The sequence below is a fragment of the Alligator mississippiensis genome, chromosome 6, assembly GCF_030867095.1.
Source record: "Alligator mississippiensis isolate rAllMis1 chromosome 6, rAllMis1, whole genome shotgun sequence".
Classification (NCBI taxonomy): Eukaryota; Metazoa; Chordata; order Crocodylia; family Alligatoridae; genus Alligator; species Alligator mississippiensis.
In genome coordinates, this window is record NC_081829.1 from 34827101 (window position 1) to 34846232 (window position 19132).

Genomic DNA, 19132 nt, shown 5'->3' on the forward strand with positions numbered 1-19132 from the left:
GGTCAGTCTGGACCCGCTACCCCTCTCCCCCTGCTGCAGTGGCCCATCTTCTCCCCACCCTCTGGCCCCATCCTCCCTGCATCAGATCCAGTCCCACTCCTGCACTGCCCCGGCTGCTGCAGAGGGGAGGGGGGGAGCGGGCCTGGACCCTAAGCAGCAGGAGGGAAGGGGTGAATGGACCCAGAGAGGGGTGGGGCACGAGGCTACATCCCCGCCTGCTTCCCCATCCCCCTGTCATTCTTGACGGGCAGTTGGGTAGTCATTACATATTTACACAGCTTCCTGAGGTTGGCAAGTGTGTGTGAAGAGATAAGTGTGTTGCGCTATGACAGTGTGAAGAGCTAAACGGTCTACTCTGAGAGACTCTGGGTTAATTTTGCAAGGCCTTTTGCTAAAAGTGAAGGGGTGTACAACATATATGTGAAAGCAGGGAAGATGTGTGGGGGGGCAGTTAGTCTTGTTCTCTTAAACTGATGCTCATACACCCTGCCCCTCTTTTCAGGTGTAAGAGAAAAGTGTTCCCCAGGTAACAAAAGTTTGGAAAACACTACTATGGGCTAACTAACTAAATCCTTTCCATAGCAGAGTAAGGTAGACTCAAATTTATTAATCCGCCTGCAATAACTAACATGGTTATCATAAATTTAACTTTCACAAACATTACAATATATGATAGACAATCCAAAGAATCAGTTTAAAACAATAAGTTTACTAGATGGCTCAGATACATCCACATCACCATCCTTAGGAGATCATTGTCTTCTAAGAAACATTTTTCATACTGTTGCTTCATTTAAGCTACTAGTTCTTATCTCTTTGTTGCACTGTTTACATTTGCCATGTTCCTCTTTCCCAGTGGCACAATAATTTCTTGAAAATATTCCTAAATAAGGTCTTTTTTGCAACCTGCAGCCAAAGGTGGTGTGTTTTTCCTCTTGTCTCCAGGTGATGAAATAAAGACTACTCTACACATCTCAGAATATTGTTCCTTTTATTACACTGGGATGAGCCCAGTGTTTGGTCCTTTCTGTTGCACACCCTGCTCCATATTCAGTTCCCTCTCTCTCTTCCACACATACAATTAATGACAAACCAAGGGCTTTTATGAGCCACTCTAATTAAAGTGTCCAGAGCATCATGTGTGTTAGCGTCCTCATGCTCACAAATGGCAGTGAGGGTGTTTTAAAGATTGTTGAACATAGTAACTACCGCTGTCCAGCAGACTCGATTAACTGAATGTGCTCTGACATGCTGTAATTACAGCGCATCGGAGCAGCCTCTCTGTACGTATATAGGCACCCCAAGACTTCTGTTGGTAACATAACCCATGACACCCTTCCCCTCCTCCTAATAATCCATGATTTCTGCTATTGTAACCTCTTGATTTTGTGTGCTGTAATATTTTAGTTTAGAGACATGGATAGAGTGTTTGAGAAGTTAATGTTTATATATCTGTACATATGCAAAGGGACCAAGAAAGGCCATTTATCAGAAGTACCCAGAACTATTGAGAAACAGGAGACTGGTAGGTACTAAGCAGATGGTTGTTTTTCCATGAGCTGAAGAATAAGCTTCCATTATGGGAGCAGAATAAAATATTCATAATTTGAGAGCTGAGCTAATTGGAGCTCAGGCAGGGAAAATAGAACAGTAGTTGATACTGTCCTACTAGTAATAGAACAATACTATCCAGGTGGACTCCTCATCAAGGAGTAGGTATGATCATGTTTGCTGGATACAGAGGGCAGGTTCCAACACCTGTGAACACTCTGCTGAGCCTCTGCATCCAATATTAGAGACCCTGCATCCCTTGCAGGGTCAGGCCCCTAATACCTGCAATATTGTGCCATATTTTTTAAGGTTGGCCTCAAATGTTGAATGTTTCCCCCCATGTTCTTGTGTAGAAAGAAATCGTCCTTTACAGGCAACCCCTGCTTAGCACTCTGAATTGGTTCCAGAAAAACTGAGCGTTAAGCGGAACCATGCTAAACAATACCCATTTCCCCATAGAAAAGAATGTAAGTAGAGATTAATTGGTTACTGCCTGCCCCACCACCACCTCTCCCCACTTCGCCGCCCACCTGCTGGCGCTCCAGCCCCACGTATCAGCCTGGATCTGTGCTCCTGCCACACTGCTCTGGGCCCCTGCTGGTCCTGGCCCTGGGCACTGGTATGGGTCCCGTGCTCATGCCTGGCCCCCCCTCGCTACTTCTCATTGCTGCTGCCTCTTCCCTACCCCCTTGCCTGCTTACCAGCCTCTCCGGCCCCACTTACCAGCCTGGGCACTGGCACTACTGCTGCCCTGCTCTGAGCATCAGCCCCTGCTGCCGGGCACTGATATGGGCAGTGTGCTTCTGCTGCCCTGCTTTGCGCCCTGGCCCCTGGCACTGGTGCGGGCCCTACACTACTCGTCTCTGCTGCCTCTTCTCCCCACCCCCCACCCACTCCAGCCCAGGCACTGGTGCTCCTGTCGCCCTGCTCAGTGCGGGCTTCCACTGGCCCTGGCACGGGCCCCTACTGGCCCCGGGCACCAGCTTGGGCCCCGTGTTCCTCCCCATTTTTGCAGCTGCTTGTCTCCATCCCCCCACCCACTCTAGCACCATGTGCTAGCCTGGGCCCTCGCTTCTGCCGTTTCACCCTGGGCCCTCATGCCTGCCTGCCCACTCACTGCCACTCACTCGCCTTCCATTCGCTGCTGCTGCCGCTTCTCCCTGCCTGCCGAAACTCTGAGTCCACTAAGCGCTATAGCAAAACTGGCTAAGCGCTTAGTGGAATCGGGTATTAATTCTAAATGAGCGCTATAGTGAAATAGCGCTAACTGAAACTGCGTTAAACAGGGGTTGCCTGTAACTACAGAGTTTTTAGAAGAGGCTCACTTACTCAGCATATTTTTTTTTTTAAATAATTTTAATAGATTACAGTTGCTCTGATCCTTCAAGAGGCTGAGAAGCAATTAAACATTTATACATTGGCCTACGCTGTATTAAATTCAAGTTTCTTTTTAAACTGGTTTATTTTTAAAAGGAAAACTTTTCAAATAAATTAAAATTGGACCTTTTTTTTTTTTTTTAAATCATCATTTTGCATCTGCCCTGAGATCAACTCGCAGAAGTACAGAGCCATTGGGCGTTTATACGTATACATTTTTGTGTTGGGATGTGCCAGAGATCAGGCACGTCAGAGCAGACTTAATTGAGTCTGCTTTACACGTGAGCTGATGCATGCTGTGCTGCATTGCATGCAGTTGTATAAGAGGCGAAATGCGCGTCAGTATACAGAAAATGGTGGTGATGCACTTTTGAACTTGGTCACCTTCAATGTGTTTTAGTGCGCCACCACCATTTTCTCAGTACTGACCTCCATTTTGCTACTGACACAACTGCAGGCACCACAGCGCCAGACACTTTTAAAAGCTCCCAGTGCTGCGGTGCAGGCATGTGTACAAACGTCCATTATTTATAAGCTGATGACAAAAAGTGAGGTATTGGATGTACTAAGTGTTGCTATCGTAGGGGCATACACTGAAAAGGCCTTTTAGTAGAAAATTGGCATTATCTTTACAAGACAAAATGTTTTGTGTGAACTAACTTAAATATATACATAAAATGCAAACTGTTTATATGGATTTGATCTTGTGCACTGAATTTTATTGCAGGAAACCTTATTTTTTGTGGATGCTGAGCAGGCTTCTACAAATGTAATAGGATTGCTGTTCTGGTAGGTGATACCTGAGCTATCCTATTGTTGATAGTTTCCCCTGTCTTCCTCCCCTCCATATAACAGAAAAAAGAATAAAATGGCTGCATGTCACTACTTTAAGGACAGAAACATGCTAATTGAATTTACCTTTTCCACAACAAGAATAATAAAAAAAAGTGTCATGGACAGTGTAATACTTTGTAAATTATGTATCTGTGGATTCTTTAAGGGAAGTGGTGGGTTGAATTTGATCAGAGAATGTGCTTGATGGCATAATTTGGTTTTTAAATGGATGGATGTAACATTGATCAGCAGAATAAGGTTTTACAGGTTGAGTCATAAAGTAAATTACTTACAGTATTTCTTTTTAGATCTTCATTGTATCACAATGTACCTTGAGTATTTTGCTTTTTTCTTTTATCAAACATACTGTAGTTTCAGAAGGAAGGAACAGAGGACAAGATCAGCAAACAGCTTTTATGAAGTGATGGAAAACCAATGCAAAAAAAACCCTGTTAGTGCACCTTTCTGTTTAACAAGTGAACCAGAAAAGTCAGGAAACTAAATTAAGCTTCGCACAGCAGCTGTATCTACAATATAGTCGTATGTTGCATCATATCTTTTTACAGCTCGCACTACAATGCATGTGTGCATGCATGTGCATATGCCCATGCCTGTGGATAAGTTTAAAATTGTTCTGAGTTCTGATGTTGATTGGTACTAATCAACAAAATAACTTTGACATACAGTTAACTGAGTTGCAACCAGGAAATGAGCTGCTACAGGTCAGTCTCATCTTACGCGGGGGGTTAGGTTCTAAAGTCAGCGCGTAAGGCGAAAATTGCGTATAGTCAAATGGCGTGTTACCATGCCAGCGGTGACTGCCTCTGCCTCCAAAATCTCCCGCCACTGCCACGGAGCCGTGCTTAGAGCTGTGCGGCTGGTGGCAGTGGCGCAGTGTGGGGTGGTTATGGGGATGGCTGCGTACCACCCGGCCACCACCGCACTGCCAGCAGTGACTGCCTCTGTCTTCAAATCCTCCCACCGCCACGGCGGCGCTATGCTTAGAGCTGTGCGGCTGGCGGCAGCGGCGCAGCACGGGGTGGTGGTGGGGATGGCTGCGTGCCACCTGGCCACCACCACGCTGCCGCCCAGCGGCTGGCCGCACAGCTCCAGGGACGGCTCCATGGCTCCCGGATGGCTCCAGTGGCTTTCACCGCCATAATGGGCCTCCAGGTAAGCGGCAGTGCCGCATGCAAACTCAGGCCCCACCCCGCCCTGCCTTCCACCCCACATATAGTTGAATTCGCGCAAGTAAATGCGCTTATGATGCGACTGAGCTGTACTTTGCATGAATGTATAACAAGATTAGTGTTAGATATAACATTGACTTAGAACAGCTATAGAGGATGATATGTCTCTCAACTGCTAAATAAAATGAATTAATTCTGTGCTGCCCATTGAGTTTTATACTTTAATATTTGAGACAAGCAAACAGACATCTGCTTCAAGGAAAAGGAGTAGTTCTTTTCATGTCCTTTTTGTAAACTAGATGTTTTTCTGGAATTGTGTATGAGCAATGGCTCTTTCTGTTGCTTCAGCAAAGTCCTCCGTCGTACAGGCCTCGCCAAAGAGTTGGCAAATGAGCATGTGTTCCATAGTCTGCATTTCACCACACTTGCATGTAATGGCTATAGCAGAAATGTTCACAACATGGCCCCTGTCAGATTCCAATGAATCTGAAGATTCTGCTAAAACGTTGTCATCAACAATCTCAGAACATATATAAAGCTATTGCTTTAAGGAGACTATAAGAAGGGATGTCAAACTCATGTGGTCCTGAGGGCTAGGTGAGTAGCATGGGATGCAGAGTCAACTCTGTGGACTAGATATGGTCCACAAATTTCTTCCTTACCCCTTCCGCTCCCTAGCAAGATCCATCTCACCCCTATCCACTCCAGTGGATCTGAGACTGTGCCACATGTGATGGCATGCAGGGCCAGTCTGAGATTGGCACCATGTGGTGCTAGCTCCAGCCAGTTGTGGGCCAGCAGGAAAAAGCTGGGCACCCCCAGTGCTTGGGTACTACTGCCACAGGAATGAGCCACAGTGCTAGACTTCTTTCGATGGTGCTGCTGGGGCTCCAGCCCTATACCTTTCACCTGGGTACTTGTCAGCCATGGGCACCCAGGAGCACTGCAGGAAGACGCCCAGTATTGAGAGTGCTTGGCTGCTGCTGTGGGTACAAGCCACGGCCAGTTTCCAGAACTGGAGCTCTTGCGCGGGCTCTTGACTGTTGCCACAGGAAGATTTCCACCCCCCCCCCCCCCCCCCAATCCAGCCAGAGTCGAGGCAAAGTCTGTGAATGGTGCAAACCTACCCTGCCTTCTACTTGACTTCAGGCTAACTATATTGCTCTGGGATGGTTCAGTCAGGAATGATCCTGCCTTGAGCAGGGTGCCTGGATTAGGTTACCTTGTGAGATCCCTTCCAGCTCTTTTACTGTGATCCTGCATCCAGCATTCATTTTTTTTTTTTTTTTCTTTCAAAACTAATTTAGCACCTCCCTGTAAGCAACCTCATGCCTTGAAATCACACTGACATTTCCGTGTGACTACTTACGAGGTTGGTTTGTTTATTTTAAGGTCACTTACCCCCATGTTAATCTTTACATGGATTAGAGTAAATTGTGAAATATAAACTAATACATAAATTTTAGGACAGGACATGAAAGAATTGCACACAGGACCATTTCAGTAGAATATGCCAATAATCTAATAGTTTTCCCCATTCAACTAATCTTAGCCTGCATTTAAATAAAGGTAGCAAGCTATTTGTCTCTTAGAAAAGTCATGCATTCAGAAGTATTTCACTGTTTACTGTGTCTGAAACCTAAATGCCTGAAGCTAGGAAATAGAAAGTTAGGATTATTGTTTTCCCTGTACTAATTTAATGAGCAAATAGATTGCTATGTTGCAGTGTCATGCGATTTATAAGTGATGATGTAGTTTTTCTCCATGCGTGTCTCGCTGTGAGGGTACTAGTTGGATTTGTGGCAAAAATAAGCCAAATTATTCTCTTTAATTGTTCCCTTCTAATTTGATTTTTTTTTTGTTAATCCTGACAAGGGTCCCCTTGTTTTGATTTCCCTCCCTTTTGTGTTGTACTAGGCTAGTAATTGTGCATTTTTTTCCCCCCTGCACTTGTGGATTATGCTTTCAGTCAAAGAACTAGGCAAAATAATTACAACCACACGGTACTGCTCTCTTCTATCTTGGCAATAGGACGAAGAGGAGGTGGGGATGGCGGCAGAAGGGGGGGCGGGGGGGACAGGACTTTTTTCCCTGCTGTTTTTAAATACGTAACTTTACACAAAGTGAAAACACTTGGTAAACTTTGCTGTTTTTTTGGAAGATTAGCTAATGCAAGTTGCAGAGGAAAGACTTATTTCATACTGTGTAGAGAAATGTCATGGGTAGTGATCTGTCTCCAGAAGGATAGTAGTAGAAATACTTGGAATAAGGGTGATTAAAATTGGTGCTGCAGTGGTTGTGTTTAGTCTGTTGCAAGCTCTGCTAAAGTCTCTGCTAAAGGACTCCCATATGCATAAGTGAAAGCTGGATAGGACTGTTATTTACTGATGTGGTTAACTATAATTGGTGGGCAAAAAGTCAGGATTTCTTCTACTTATATGCAGGAACTTTGTCTTAAAAAGAAAAGGCTGACTAGAAATCAGGGTCTTCTGGGATCCTAAGTGCATGGGCAACAGATCTCAATGTAAGTAGTTGTTGCTTAGATTCTCAGGGTGGGTGAAGGAATACTTTTCAGGCAAAACAGTAGGACTGTGCAAAATGGCTGTGTTTCAATTCCATTTGATTAGGCCGTTTCAGAGGACAGTGATGTGTTTTGGATCACTATCCTGTTTTTGTTTTGGCTGAATCTCCTCTGAATCTGTTTCGAACAGGCTGCAAGGGAAGCTTCACACAGCCCTACCCAGCTAGGCGGGGCTTGGGTCCCCAGCGGGGAGCAGGACAGGGCTGTGGGTAGCTCATCTGGGGTAAGGGGTGGGCGGGCCGCTGCCCTCCCTGCAGGCAAGGAGATCCCCAAACACATCTCTGATCCCTGTTATGCTGGGTCATGGGGCAAGGAAGCAGCACAGAGTGGCAAGCAAGCAAGCCTGCTGGTCTCTCCTGCACAACTCAGCTCTCCAGGCAGCAGAGATACGTGCCAGAGGTCTCCTTGCTGCCACTGCCCACCTCGCGCTGTCCCGGCAACGTGGGGCTGCGTGGGACAGGCAGCAGAGGTGAGGAGACCCTGGTGCGGATCTCTGCTCTCTACAGACCAGCACTGCCCTGCTGCACAGACTGGTTCCACAGGGAGTACAGATCCGCACCAGGGTCTTCTCGCCACCCCTGCCTGCCCAGTGTGCAGCAGGGTAGCAACGTACATCTGTTTCCTTGCAAACCCGGCTCCAAAATGCTAGAGATTTCTGAAACATTGTGGATGCCTCGTTTCATTTTCGAGATGTTTCTGAGCCTTCTGTTCAGATCTCAATTTCACTGTTTCGGGCACAGAAACACCTCCGAAACAAAATGGCTGCCAACATTTCACACAGCCCTACAAAACAGCAGTGTACAGGCAATGTAGGAAGCTTTTGGAGAATATTGGAGACAACTTCCTGGTGCAAGTGTTGGAGAGACCAACTAAGGGCCATGCTTTTCTTGACCTGTTGCTCAAAATCAGGGAAGAATTAATGGGAAATGTAGAAGTGGGTGGCAACTTGGTCAGCAGTGATCACAAGATGATCAAAGTCGGGATCCTGAAGAAAGGAATAAAGAAGAGCAGTGCACTATGGACCCTGGACTTTAGAAAAGCAGACTTGGGCTCTCTCGGGTAACTGATGGCCAGCATCCCCTGGGAGGCCAGTCTGAGGGGGAAAGGAGTCTAGGAGAGCTGGTTGTATATTAAAGAAACCTTACTGAGGGCACAGGAACAAACCATCCTCAAGTGCAGGAAGAATGGCAAATATGGGAGAAAACCAGCTTGGCTTAGCAGAGAACTCTTTAGTGAGCTTAACCCAAAATGGAAGTTTACAAGTGGAAGCTGGGACAGATGACTAGGGAGGAGTATAAGAATATTGCTTGGGCATGCAGGGATGCAGTCAGGAAGGCCAAAGTGCAATTGGAGTTGTAGCAAGCAAGGGATGTGAAGGGTAATGTGAAGGGTTTCTACAAGTCTGTCAGTAACAAGAGGAGGATCAGGGAAAGTGCATGTCCCTGACTAAATGGGAGAAGCAACTTAGTGATTGATGATGCAGAAAACCTGAAGTACTCAATGGCTTTTTTTTACCTCTGTCTTCACAGGCAAGGTCAGCTCCCAGACTACGACGCTGGGCAGCGTACTTTGGGGAGAAGGTGAGCAGCCTGCAGTGGTGAAAGAACAGGTTAGAGACTATTTTAGAAAAGCTGGACGTGTATAAGGCCATAGGGTTTGGATGCAATGCATCTGAGGGTGCTGAGGGAGTTGGCTGGTGTGATTGTAGAGTTGCTGGCCATTATCTTTGAAAACTCATGATGACTGGGGGAATGGCAAGTATGCTGCCCATCTTTAAGAAAGGGCAGAAGGAAGCTCCAAGGAAGTATACATCAGTCAGCCTTAACTCAGTCCCTGGAAAAATCATGGAGCACAGGAATCCATTTCTAAGTACTTGGAAGAGAAGACAGTGATCCTGGGTTTCCCTGATTTTTAAAAAATAACAAATTCTCTCATTTAAAAAAAATCATAAATTATCTGGTAAACCCCCCCAAAATCCATTATTAAAATTAAAAGCCCCCCACAGCCTAATGGTGCCCCTCACTTCTCCCCAGCCCTGCTGGTTTCTTCCCCCCCTCCCCCAAGCTGGGCTGGGGGTTTCCTGCCTTTCTTGCAATCAGCTCTTGTACTCTACCCACCTGCAAGAGCTCTTGGCAAAACCAGGATATCTCTGCTAAAAGGCCTAAATCTGTGTTTTCTCTGATAAAAATGGGAAACCCGTGGTTTTCTCTGTTTTTTCCGTTGGAAGTGGGAAAACCCAGCTCCCTTGTGATCAGGAATAATCAACATGGATTTGCCAAGGGCAAGTGATGCCTGACCAACCCGACTGCCTACTGTGATGTGGTGACTGGTCCTGTGGATGTAGGGAGAGCCAGTTGGATGTGGTATACCTTGAGTTCAGAAAGGCTTTTGAAATGGTCTCCTACAGCATTGTTGCAAGCAAACTAAGAAAGTGTGGGTTGGATGAATGGACAGTAAGGTGGATAGAAAGCTGGCTGGATCTTTGGGGTCAGTGGGTAGAGATAAATAGTAAGGCTGTGCGGAACAGCATTGTTTCAGTTCGACTTCTGTTTTGATGATTCGATGGGGCAGCTCCAGGGGCAGATCAGCTGCTCCAGGTGGGGGCCTGGGCTAGATCAGCTGGTGCGGGGACGCTCCCCCACCCATGGATCGGGGCAGGTTCCTGCACCAGCAGATCTGCCCCACTTGCTACCAGAGCCAGCCAGGTGGTAGCCTGGGACAGATCAGCTGGTGAACAGGCCCATCCAACTTCTAATTAAGTACAGTTGATAAACAAACTACCTTAGCCTAGGTTGTGGTCTGAGAGGGGAAGAAATTTAGGATTTGACCCTGGTTGAAGTCATGTCAGGCCTCATCCTAGGGACACTTGTACTATGATAATACGGACAACAAAAACTTAAAATATGGTAAATGGGTGAGAGAGATGGTAAAAACCCTTGAAAAAGCATGTAGCATCACATACTGGAGTATGAAAACACAAAAGCAAGAAATTGAGTATTTTCCCCTTTTAGTTTAGTATAAAATGTCAATGCGTCTTTTGGGAAATGCAAATTGTACTTGTACATTTTATAGTATGTGATTGGCCTGCGCTTGGCAGCTTATGCTATTGTCATAGTTAATTTTGAGGCATTTGTGAGAGAGAAACGCTTGAATTATTTTTGTTTTTGGAGTCCTTTGAAAAATGAGGTAAAACCACAAAATGTTGTGCAATTTCAGGGAAGTGTGAAAAATTTTTAATTGCTCCTATGACTGATCTGTTTTCTTCATAGAATCCTTGTTTTGCTAAGCATCTATTATTTTCCACTCCATTTAAAACCAAAGAAATTAATAGGTATGATTTTTCACTACTTTGTCTGCTACATTAATTCTCTTGTACATAGTCTGAAAAAAGACTTTTTCATATGGTTCAGACCTTTGAAAATGCTGTTGTGAATCTTTTGTGGTCTATAGAGTTTGCAGAGCTTTCAGTTGAAAACTAATGAATAATGTTCTTTAGCACTCTTCTTGTTGGCCAGCAGCATCTTTGTTTCTACTGCATGGTGGTCCATCACTAGAGCAAAATCAGTAGATTTTTTTCCTTTAAAAATCCGTACAGTGTTTATGGAAGAAGCTAGGTTGATATCTTTGGGAGCAAAAGTGCTTTATAACGAAGTCTGTTAAATAACACCTAAGCCTGACTTCTTCATGTTGTCATTGAGGCTTATAGAATTTGTTTGATTATTATTGTTGTTGTTTTAGGGGTGGGAACAGGGTAAATAATATGACTATGTGACAAATACAGTGTAGAACCTGCACCTGCTTAATGAAGCAGTGTGAGCTTTTAAGGAGCATAAACACCTTGGGGTTAGATGCAGGGCATAGCTGATTAACTTTCTTGCCTCCATTGCCAGGGTCTACCCTGCTTTGTCAGCCTTCCAGTTATTCTTCTCTCTCTGACTTGCAGCTGCATGGGAGAGGAGTCCCTTTAGCACAGGGGTGGGCAATTACTTCAGCTGGAGGGCTGCTTAATGAGTTTTGGTGAACTGACAGCCATCTTGGGATCAGAAGTCCCACACCTGACCTTTGCCATCAGAAGTCCCTCCCCTTGCCTCCAGGCATTTATGCATCAGTGGGAGCTGCCGCCTCCTCCCCCCCCACCCCAGGACAAGCTGCAGCTCTGTCCTGTGCCCCAGTTCCAGCTCCTACTTGGGCCAGCCCCCTGGGAGCCATGCGACCGGTCCCGCTTGGTGCGTGAGACAGGGGAAGGGGGTGCACTCACGTGTCCCCTTCTTCCATGGGGCAGGGACCCCCAAGCCCCTAGAACAGTGCGGCCCTGTCGGCGAGCCCTTCTGTGCGTGTGTGCAGTTTAAAAAGGGCCCGCCAACAGCTTAGCTGCAGTTTGTCCTGGCTCCAGAGCAAGATGCACAGGCGCCTGTTGTGCCCCTGTCGAGCCTAGGGACTCCCAGGACCCCCCCCCCCCCCCGCGGAACCCCGATGACCTCCAGTACAGCCAGAGAGGTAGGTGGGGCCCATGGCAGGGAGGGAGGGACCCCAACCCCAGACAACTGCAGGGCAGCTGAGTCTGAGCTGGGGAGGGATGCTGGCCACCCCTCCCCCCCCCCCCCAACTCCTACTTTGCCCAGCCCCCAAGGAGCCACGCGACCGGAGCCTCACAAACAGGGACGCTTGTCTGCAGGGCATGTGAGTTAGCATGGGAGTTTGCACAGAAGGGTGAGCAGGAGGGCCGGAGGCCCTGCTAATGCACCCCAGGGTAGGTAGCCACAGTTAGCCAGACTACCACCAGCAAAATGCGGATGGGCACATGCCACACCCTGAGGGGTCTGTGCTTCCCCCCCCTCCCCCTGGGCACCTCAGAGGCCTCCACCCAGATGGAGCCTGTGGTTCCAGGCTCCATGCAGACGGGGCCCCTGGCTCTCGGCTGTGGAGGCTGCCTGACATTTTTTCAGGCTGTGGGGTCCAGGAGCTTGGCCACCTCCCCTTGTGAGGTCTGCTTCCTTTTGGGGCCTCTGGTGTGCCAGCTGGAGGAGCTCCAGGCCACGGTCCAGAGACTATGTGCCATCAGGGATGGTGAGTGGGAGATCAACTCCTACTACCAAGCCCTTCACCCCCTGGAAGTGGAGGGTAGACCAAGGTCACCTTCCAGGACAAGGGAGGACTCGGGGACCTCCCTTTCTGTCCAGCCAAGGGGTTGGACCAAGGTGGTCAAAGGCCCCAAAGCCTGGCTCACCAAGGTCCCCGCCCCACTGGAGCTTTGCAGCAGGTATGAACCTCTTGCAGCTCCAGTAGAGCCTGCTAAGCTGCCAGCTCCGGTAGACAGCACAGGCTCAACTATAGCTACTACCCCTGCTCTCCCTGAGACAGAATGCAAAGTGTTTGTCATGGGAGACTCCATCCTGAGGGGGACTGAGGGGGCAATCTGCTGCCCTGACCCCTTATCCCAGGAAGTCTACTGCTTTCTGGGAGCCCTTATCCGGGACATTGTGGAGAAGATCCCCGAGCTCTTCCAGCCCACTGACCACTACCCTGTGTTTCTTATTCATGTGGGCACAAATGACACAGCTCAGAGTGCTCCCAGCCGGGTCATAAAGCGCTACAGGGATTTGGGAGCAGTGCTAAATGTGTTGGTGGCGCAGGTGGTGTTTTCTTTGATCCTCCCAGTCTCGGGCTACAGGCTGAGGAGGGAGAGAAGGATTCAGGTAGTAAACCAAAGGCTGCGGCACTGGTGTCATTGGGAAAGCTTTGGCTTCCATGACCACAGTCTGCTTTTTGGTGAGAGAGGCAGCGAGCTGCTCGGAAGGGGCAGGCTCCACCTTTCTTTGCTGGGGAGGAGGCTCTTCTCAGCCAGACTGGCTGACCTGCTGCACCGGACTTAAAACTAAGCCCATCAGGTGATGGGGGGACTACCGCCACTGCTGGCCTGCTGAGCAACCCTTGCAAAGCCAGCAGGTCAAGGCACTTAAGGGAGCCCACCCCTGCCTCAGCTGTGGTCTTAGAAAAGATTATCAAAGAGGCCATTTTTAACAGACTGGCTGATGGCAGCATCTTGAGGGATAGCCCGGGTTTGTTGTGGGTAGGTCTTGCTTGACCAATCTTATTTCATTTTACGACCAAGTGACCTATCACCTGGACAAGGGAGAAGAGATCGAAGGCTTTTTTAAGGTCAAGATATATAACGTCAATCTGGTGTCCCATGATCACCTTTCGGCAAAATTGGCTCACTGTGGCTTCGACTTCACCATGATTCACTGGCTGGAGAATTGGCTCTGTGCTTGGACCCAGAGGGTGGTGGTTGACAGAAGTCAATCGTTGTGGTGCCCTGTGACCAGTGGGGTCCCTCAAGGCTCTGTCCTTGAGACAACACTATTCAACATCTTCATTAATTATCTGGACATTGATATCAGAAGCAGACTGGCCAAGTTTGCTGATGACACCAAACTCTGGGGTAAAGCGTCCACACCTGAGGATAGGAGAGATCCAGGCTGACCTTGACAGGCTCAGGAAATGGGCGGACGAGAACCTGATGGTGTTTAACACTGAAAAGTGCAAGGTTCTCCACCTTGGGAAGAAAAACCAGCAGCATGCTTATAGGCTTGGCAGTGCTACGCTGGCTAGCACTATGGACAAAAAGGACTTGGGGGTCATGATTGTGATCACAAGATGAACATGAGCCTTCAATGTGTTGCCCAAACGGCTAGTTTCGTGTCCCTGGAGGCTTTTCCAATATACCTCAAGAGAGTCATAGACACTCAGGCTGGATCCATCTCAAGTTTATTTGTTTGCAAACAGATCGACAAGGGAGCTCAAAGCCCAAATCCGTGTCGACCCCTAGCCACGCCCGAAGATACATTTTTATGCCTCTCATGAACAAGATCCCATTGTGGCAATCTGTAACTCGCTACAGTTTTCTACAAAGTTTATGTGCAAAGCAGGCAGTAACTAATCTGTGTTCCCACAGGAATCAGCCTTATCGTGAACCAAGCATTGTTCGGACTGTGCTCTCCCCCTAACAGGCCCCCCCATCCTGGCCCTGCAGTGGTGGGGGAGAGAAGAAACAATTTGCAGTTTACAGTTCTCAGCTGTGAAGCCTTTTGTGTAGTGAGGTGAGACATTTTTGCAATAACTCTCCCCTCAAGATGCTCTCTAACTCTAACCTTAATAGGTTTCAGCCAGTGCTAATTTTTGATAATGCACAAGCATTTCTCGATTGAAGACTGACTGAATTATCCGTTTTATGAGGGCTATGAGACAGGGTAAAATACAGGGGAGCAAGCAAAGCATTGACATTAGCAGGCACAAGATGAGAGAAACTCCTTTTAACCATCCAAAATTGGGGAGCCAGGATGTAAACCAATCAAAATTCCACCCATTCCATGTTTGGACGGGGACATGTGCAACCTTTTCCATTTCACTTGCTAAGGCTTTGATTATCTCACCATTATCGTCGATATTAACACAACAGTTTGACAAGTTCAGCTTTTTACATACCCCTCCTTCACTTGCAAGTAAATAATCAAGAGCTAAGCGATTTTGCAGTACTGTGGTATGAAGTTGAGTAAGCTGGTTGCCAATCAGACGCAGGGCTGCGGCAGTCTTATTGGTAATAATTTCTACTACGGCCTGGAGCCTAATAATTTGATTTGTCAAATATGTGGGCTCTCTCCCAACTACATTTGGCTCCCAAGTTGCTGGACCATAGTACTGAATTATTCTCTCCGCTGGCCACTCATCCTTACCCCACTTTTGGCTTCCCTCTGCAGCAGTGCTCTCAAGAGACACATCAGCACTGCGTCTGGCCCGATGAGTTTTGGGTTGTGTTGTCTCAACACCAGGAGTTGTGGGCTGTGTTATCCAAACACCAGGAATCAAAGCTCCTAAATAACAAGTCCCAGTCCAATTGGGGGGGAGCTGTCTATATGCCCATCACCCACAAATCCACCATAGCCCACAGGCTTCATTTATGACGGTGGAACGAGACCTCATTAAAGTTAGAGTTAGTGAGCCTCTTTGTGTTGAACTCTCACTCACCGCGGTACCATTTCGATAGTGAGTGCAATTAATGCCCCAAACTGAAATCCACTCCTTACCGAATAGGCTGCTGCAATCATCAAACTTGGGGTACGAGACATTGGCGCAAGTCCATGTACCCTTCTGAGGAGCAATTTCATTAGAGATCTATGTCTCATTACATCTTGATCGTCCCACTTTAAACCCACCTCCGTTTTGGGAAATGCAGATAGACCCATTTATCTTTATCACCATAACCCTTCCCGAACCATTATATCTCAGAGAATGTTGGTTAAAGCCCCAGTCTGAGACTATACCTGTCTTATTTAGGGGGATAGGCAAGAAGGGAACTCCCTCATCACTAGAAACAGGAGTAAGCGCACATAAAAGACAACTCTGGTTAGTTAGAGCCTGGGCTGAATCTTTGAGAAGGGCCACCCATGTGTTTCCCACCCATGTGTTTGTAGGTGGGCCTTTAGGTTTCCAGATAGTAGTAAGGAAGGGGTTCACAGTTGTAAAGGATTGGAGGCTTGAAAACCGATCTTTAAGGATTACAGACCAGAGTTTTGAGTCTGGCTTTATACACCTTGCCATTGTACCAGCACTGAATACCAGTACTAGTATAATTTCTTGACGTGAGCAACATGAGGAAATGGGAAATAGGTGGGCATTGATTATGGCGGACTTAAGTTTCGTAGCTAGCCTTACTAAGGGTTGCACGCGGATTTTGGGAACACTTACAACAGGTATACATATATCTGCTGGGTTCGATATACCTAGAAGGGACAAGAGTCCCAACAGATAGATCAGGGTCCACATCTTTGCAAGCGTAACTTCAAATCTCCAGCAGGTTCACTTTTCCATTTGTTGGCTTTTTGTTCCCGGGTGTTATCAGCTTCCGGAGTGACCACACCCTGGGAGTTGGTGTCCTCCTGATGAAAAGGTTTCACCCTCGAGCAATGGGTCCACTTATCGCTGTTTGACAAGTGAACAGCTGTGTGTGTAGTCAGCAGCACCTGGTAGGGTCCCTCCCACCTTTCCGCAAGAGGATCTTTTCTCCACTTCTGTACCAGGACCTGGTCACCCGGTTTAAAGTTGTGGATCGGTGCATCAAGCGGGAGACTCTGGAAAGGTGCAGCGAACCTGTGTAGGGAAGACAAAACAGACTGCAAGGCAATAACATGTTCCCAAATTTCAGATTTTCCCAAATCTACAGTAATCTGTTCCCTCCACCCTGCTGGCAAGACTCTGGGAGGCATACCAAACATTAATTCAAAAGGTGACAATTTAATCCCTCTACGTGGTGTGCTACGAATACGAGTTAAAGGCAGTGGGAGTGCCTGCGGCCATTTCAAATGAGTCTCAATACAGATTTTTGTTAACATTGCTTTCGGTGTTCTATTCATGCACTCCACCTGACCATGCTCCATGGAGACCCCAGAGTTCAGGAGTTTCCATGTGATATCTAAAGCTTTGGACACTTCCTGTACTATCTTCCCCACAAAATGACTTCCTTAATCTGACTCAATAGACTCAGGCAACAGAAATCGGGGTATTATCTCATGGAGTAGTACTCGTGTCACCGTGGATGCGGTAGCCGTTTTTGTGGGGTACGCTTCCACCCATCCAGCCAGTTGATCAACCAATACCAGCAGATAACGGTAACGACCGGACTTAGGAAGTTCAGCAAAGTCAATCTGCCAGGCCTGTCCAGGATAATGCGCCCATGGTCTTCCTCCCATGGGGGCTGGTCGTCTTGCAGATTTTGGGTTCACCTTTTGGCAGGTCAGGCACTGAGAGGCCACTCTCTGGGCATCGAAATAGAGTCCTGGAGCCACTATCTGACGAACTAACAGATCTCCCATGGCAGTGCCCCCCATATGGGTGGAATAGTGTAACTGGTGAAGTACATCCCCTAAGATGCCTCGGGGTACTAATACCTTTCCTCCAGGTACGACCCACCATCCCTGAGGATTTTTGATGGCTTTGAGCTCTGTGGCCAGCTGATTTTAATTTTGGGCCATATTGTATTTTACAGACTTCTAAGCAAAAGGGCACCCCGTGGGCCGAACCCTGGAACACCACCTGTCCTCCCGTCTGTGCTGCCTCTTTGGCTGCCACGTCGGCCCTTGCGTTTCCCCTTTTTCTGGCGCTCGTCTGCAGCCTTGCCATGGGCTTTTACGTGTACCACGGCCACTTCTTTTGGTAGCCAGAGGGCTTCCAATAGCCTTACAATCTGTGGCCCATTTGCAATCTTTTGTCCAGAGGCCGTGATAAACCCATGTTCTTTCCACAACAATCCATGGACATGTACAGTAGCAAAAGCATATCGCGAATCTGTAAAGATGTTCACTCTTTTATCTTTACCTAATTCCAACGCACGTGTCAGGGCAGTGAGCTCCGCTGCTTGTGCTGACCAATTTGCAGGGAGCTTTTTTTTCCACATAGTCTCAGTCAGTGTTACCATAGCACACCCCGTGTGTCTCACGCCATGTATTACACTACTTGAACCATCTACGAAGAATTCCTCCTCTGGGTTCTCAAGTGGGTCATCTGCCAAGTCAGGACGAATCAGTACTGTCTGAGTCAATACCTCTAAACAATCATGGCACGGGGGTCCCGGTTCTGGCATCAGGGTGGCTGGGTTCAAAGCAGTGGTGTGCTTGAAGGTAAGGCCTGGATTAGACAGGAGAAAGATTTCCTATCTGGATTGTCTGGGGGGGTTTAAAATTTTTCCTCCCTCTCTTCCAAGGATCTGGGGAACTCCGTGTGGGGTATGTATTTCCATATCAGCTCCCATAACAATCTTTTGAGCCTCTTCCACAAGAGTAGCTGTGGCAGCGACAGCCCTCAAACATGCAGGCCACCCCTTCACCACCGGGTCTAGGACCTTGAAGTAGTAGCCCACGGGCTTCCAAGTTGGGCCCACCGGTTGAGTTAAGACCCCGGAGGCTACCCCCTTATTCTCATGCACGTACAGTCTATAGGGCTTGCGCCCATTTGGAATCATCAACGCTGGGGGTCGCAAGAGGGCAGCTTTTAACAACTCAAATGCATGTTGACTTTCCTTAGTCCATTTCCAATTTGTGAGACCCTCCTTTGTGAGGGATTCATATAGGGGTTTGGCTTTTCCCCCGTAATCGGGAATCCACAGTCTACAAAACCCGGTTAGTCCCAGGAAAGCTTGCAGCTCTTTGTGGTTTCTGGGAGCGGGCATATCCTGTATTGCTTGAATTTGATCTCTACTCGGAGCCCGAACTCCCTCCTCAATCTCATAACCCAAAAAGGTGACCTTTGGCTGGCAAATTTGAGCCTTTTCCCATGACACCTTATACCCTTTCTTTCCCAGGGTATTCAGCAAGGATTCTGTCGCTCTTTCCCATCTGTACATCAGGACTTGCTATTAATAAATCATCAACATACTGCAACAATGCCACCTCAGGGTGTCTCCCTTTCCAATGCTCCACGTCTTTTTGCAATGCTGTTCCAAAGATATAGGGGGATGAGACAAATCCCTGGGGTAACACTGTCCATAACAATTGAGTCTTATGATACGTATCTGGGTCCTCCCATTCAAAGACAAACAATTTCTGAC

At 47.6% G+C, this 19132-nt stretch overlaps 1 protein-coding gene across 7 annotated transcripts in view; it reads left to right on the forward strand.

Moving 5' to 3' along the window:
* CSGALNACT2 (chondroitin sulfate N-acetylgalactosaminyltransferase 2) overlaps positions 1 to 19132 on the forward strand; it is a 70553-nt gene that overhangs the window by 13165 nt on the left and 38256 nt on the right. For 3 of the 7 annotated variants that reach the window (XM_059729780.1, XM_059729779.1, XM_059729784.1), the window contains one exon: positions 9063 to 9142. The exons of 2 other annotated variants lie outside the window; for them this stretch is intronic. The gene's annotated coding sequence lies outside the window, so the exon portion shown is untranslated. The remainder of the gene's footprint in view (positions 1 to 9062; positions 9143 to 19132) is intronic. 2 more of the 7 variants (XM_059729783.1, XM_059729781.1) reach the window with 1 other exon arrangement.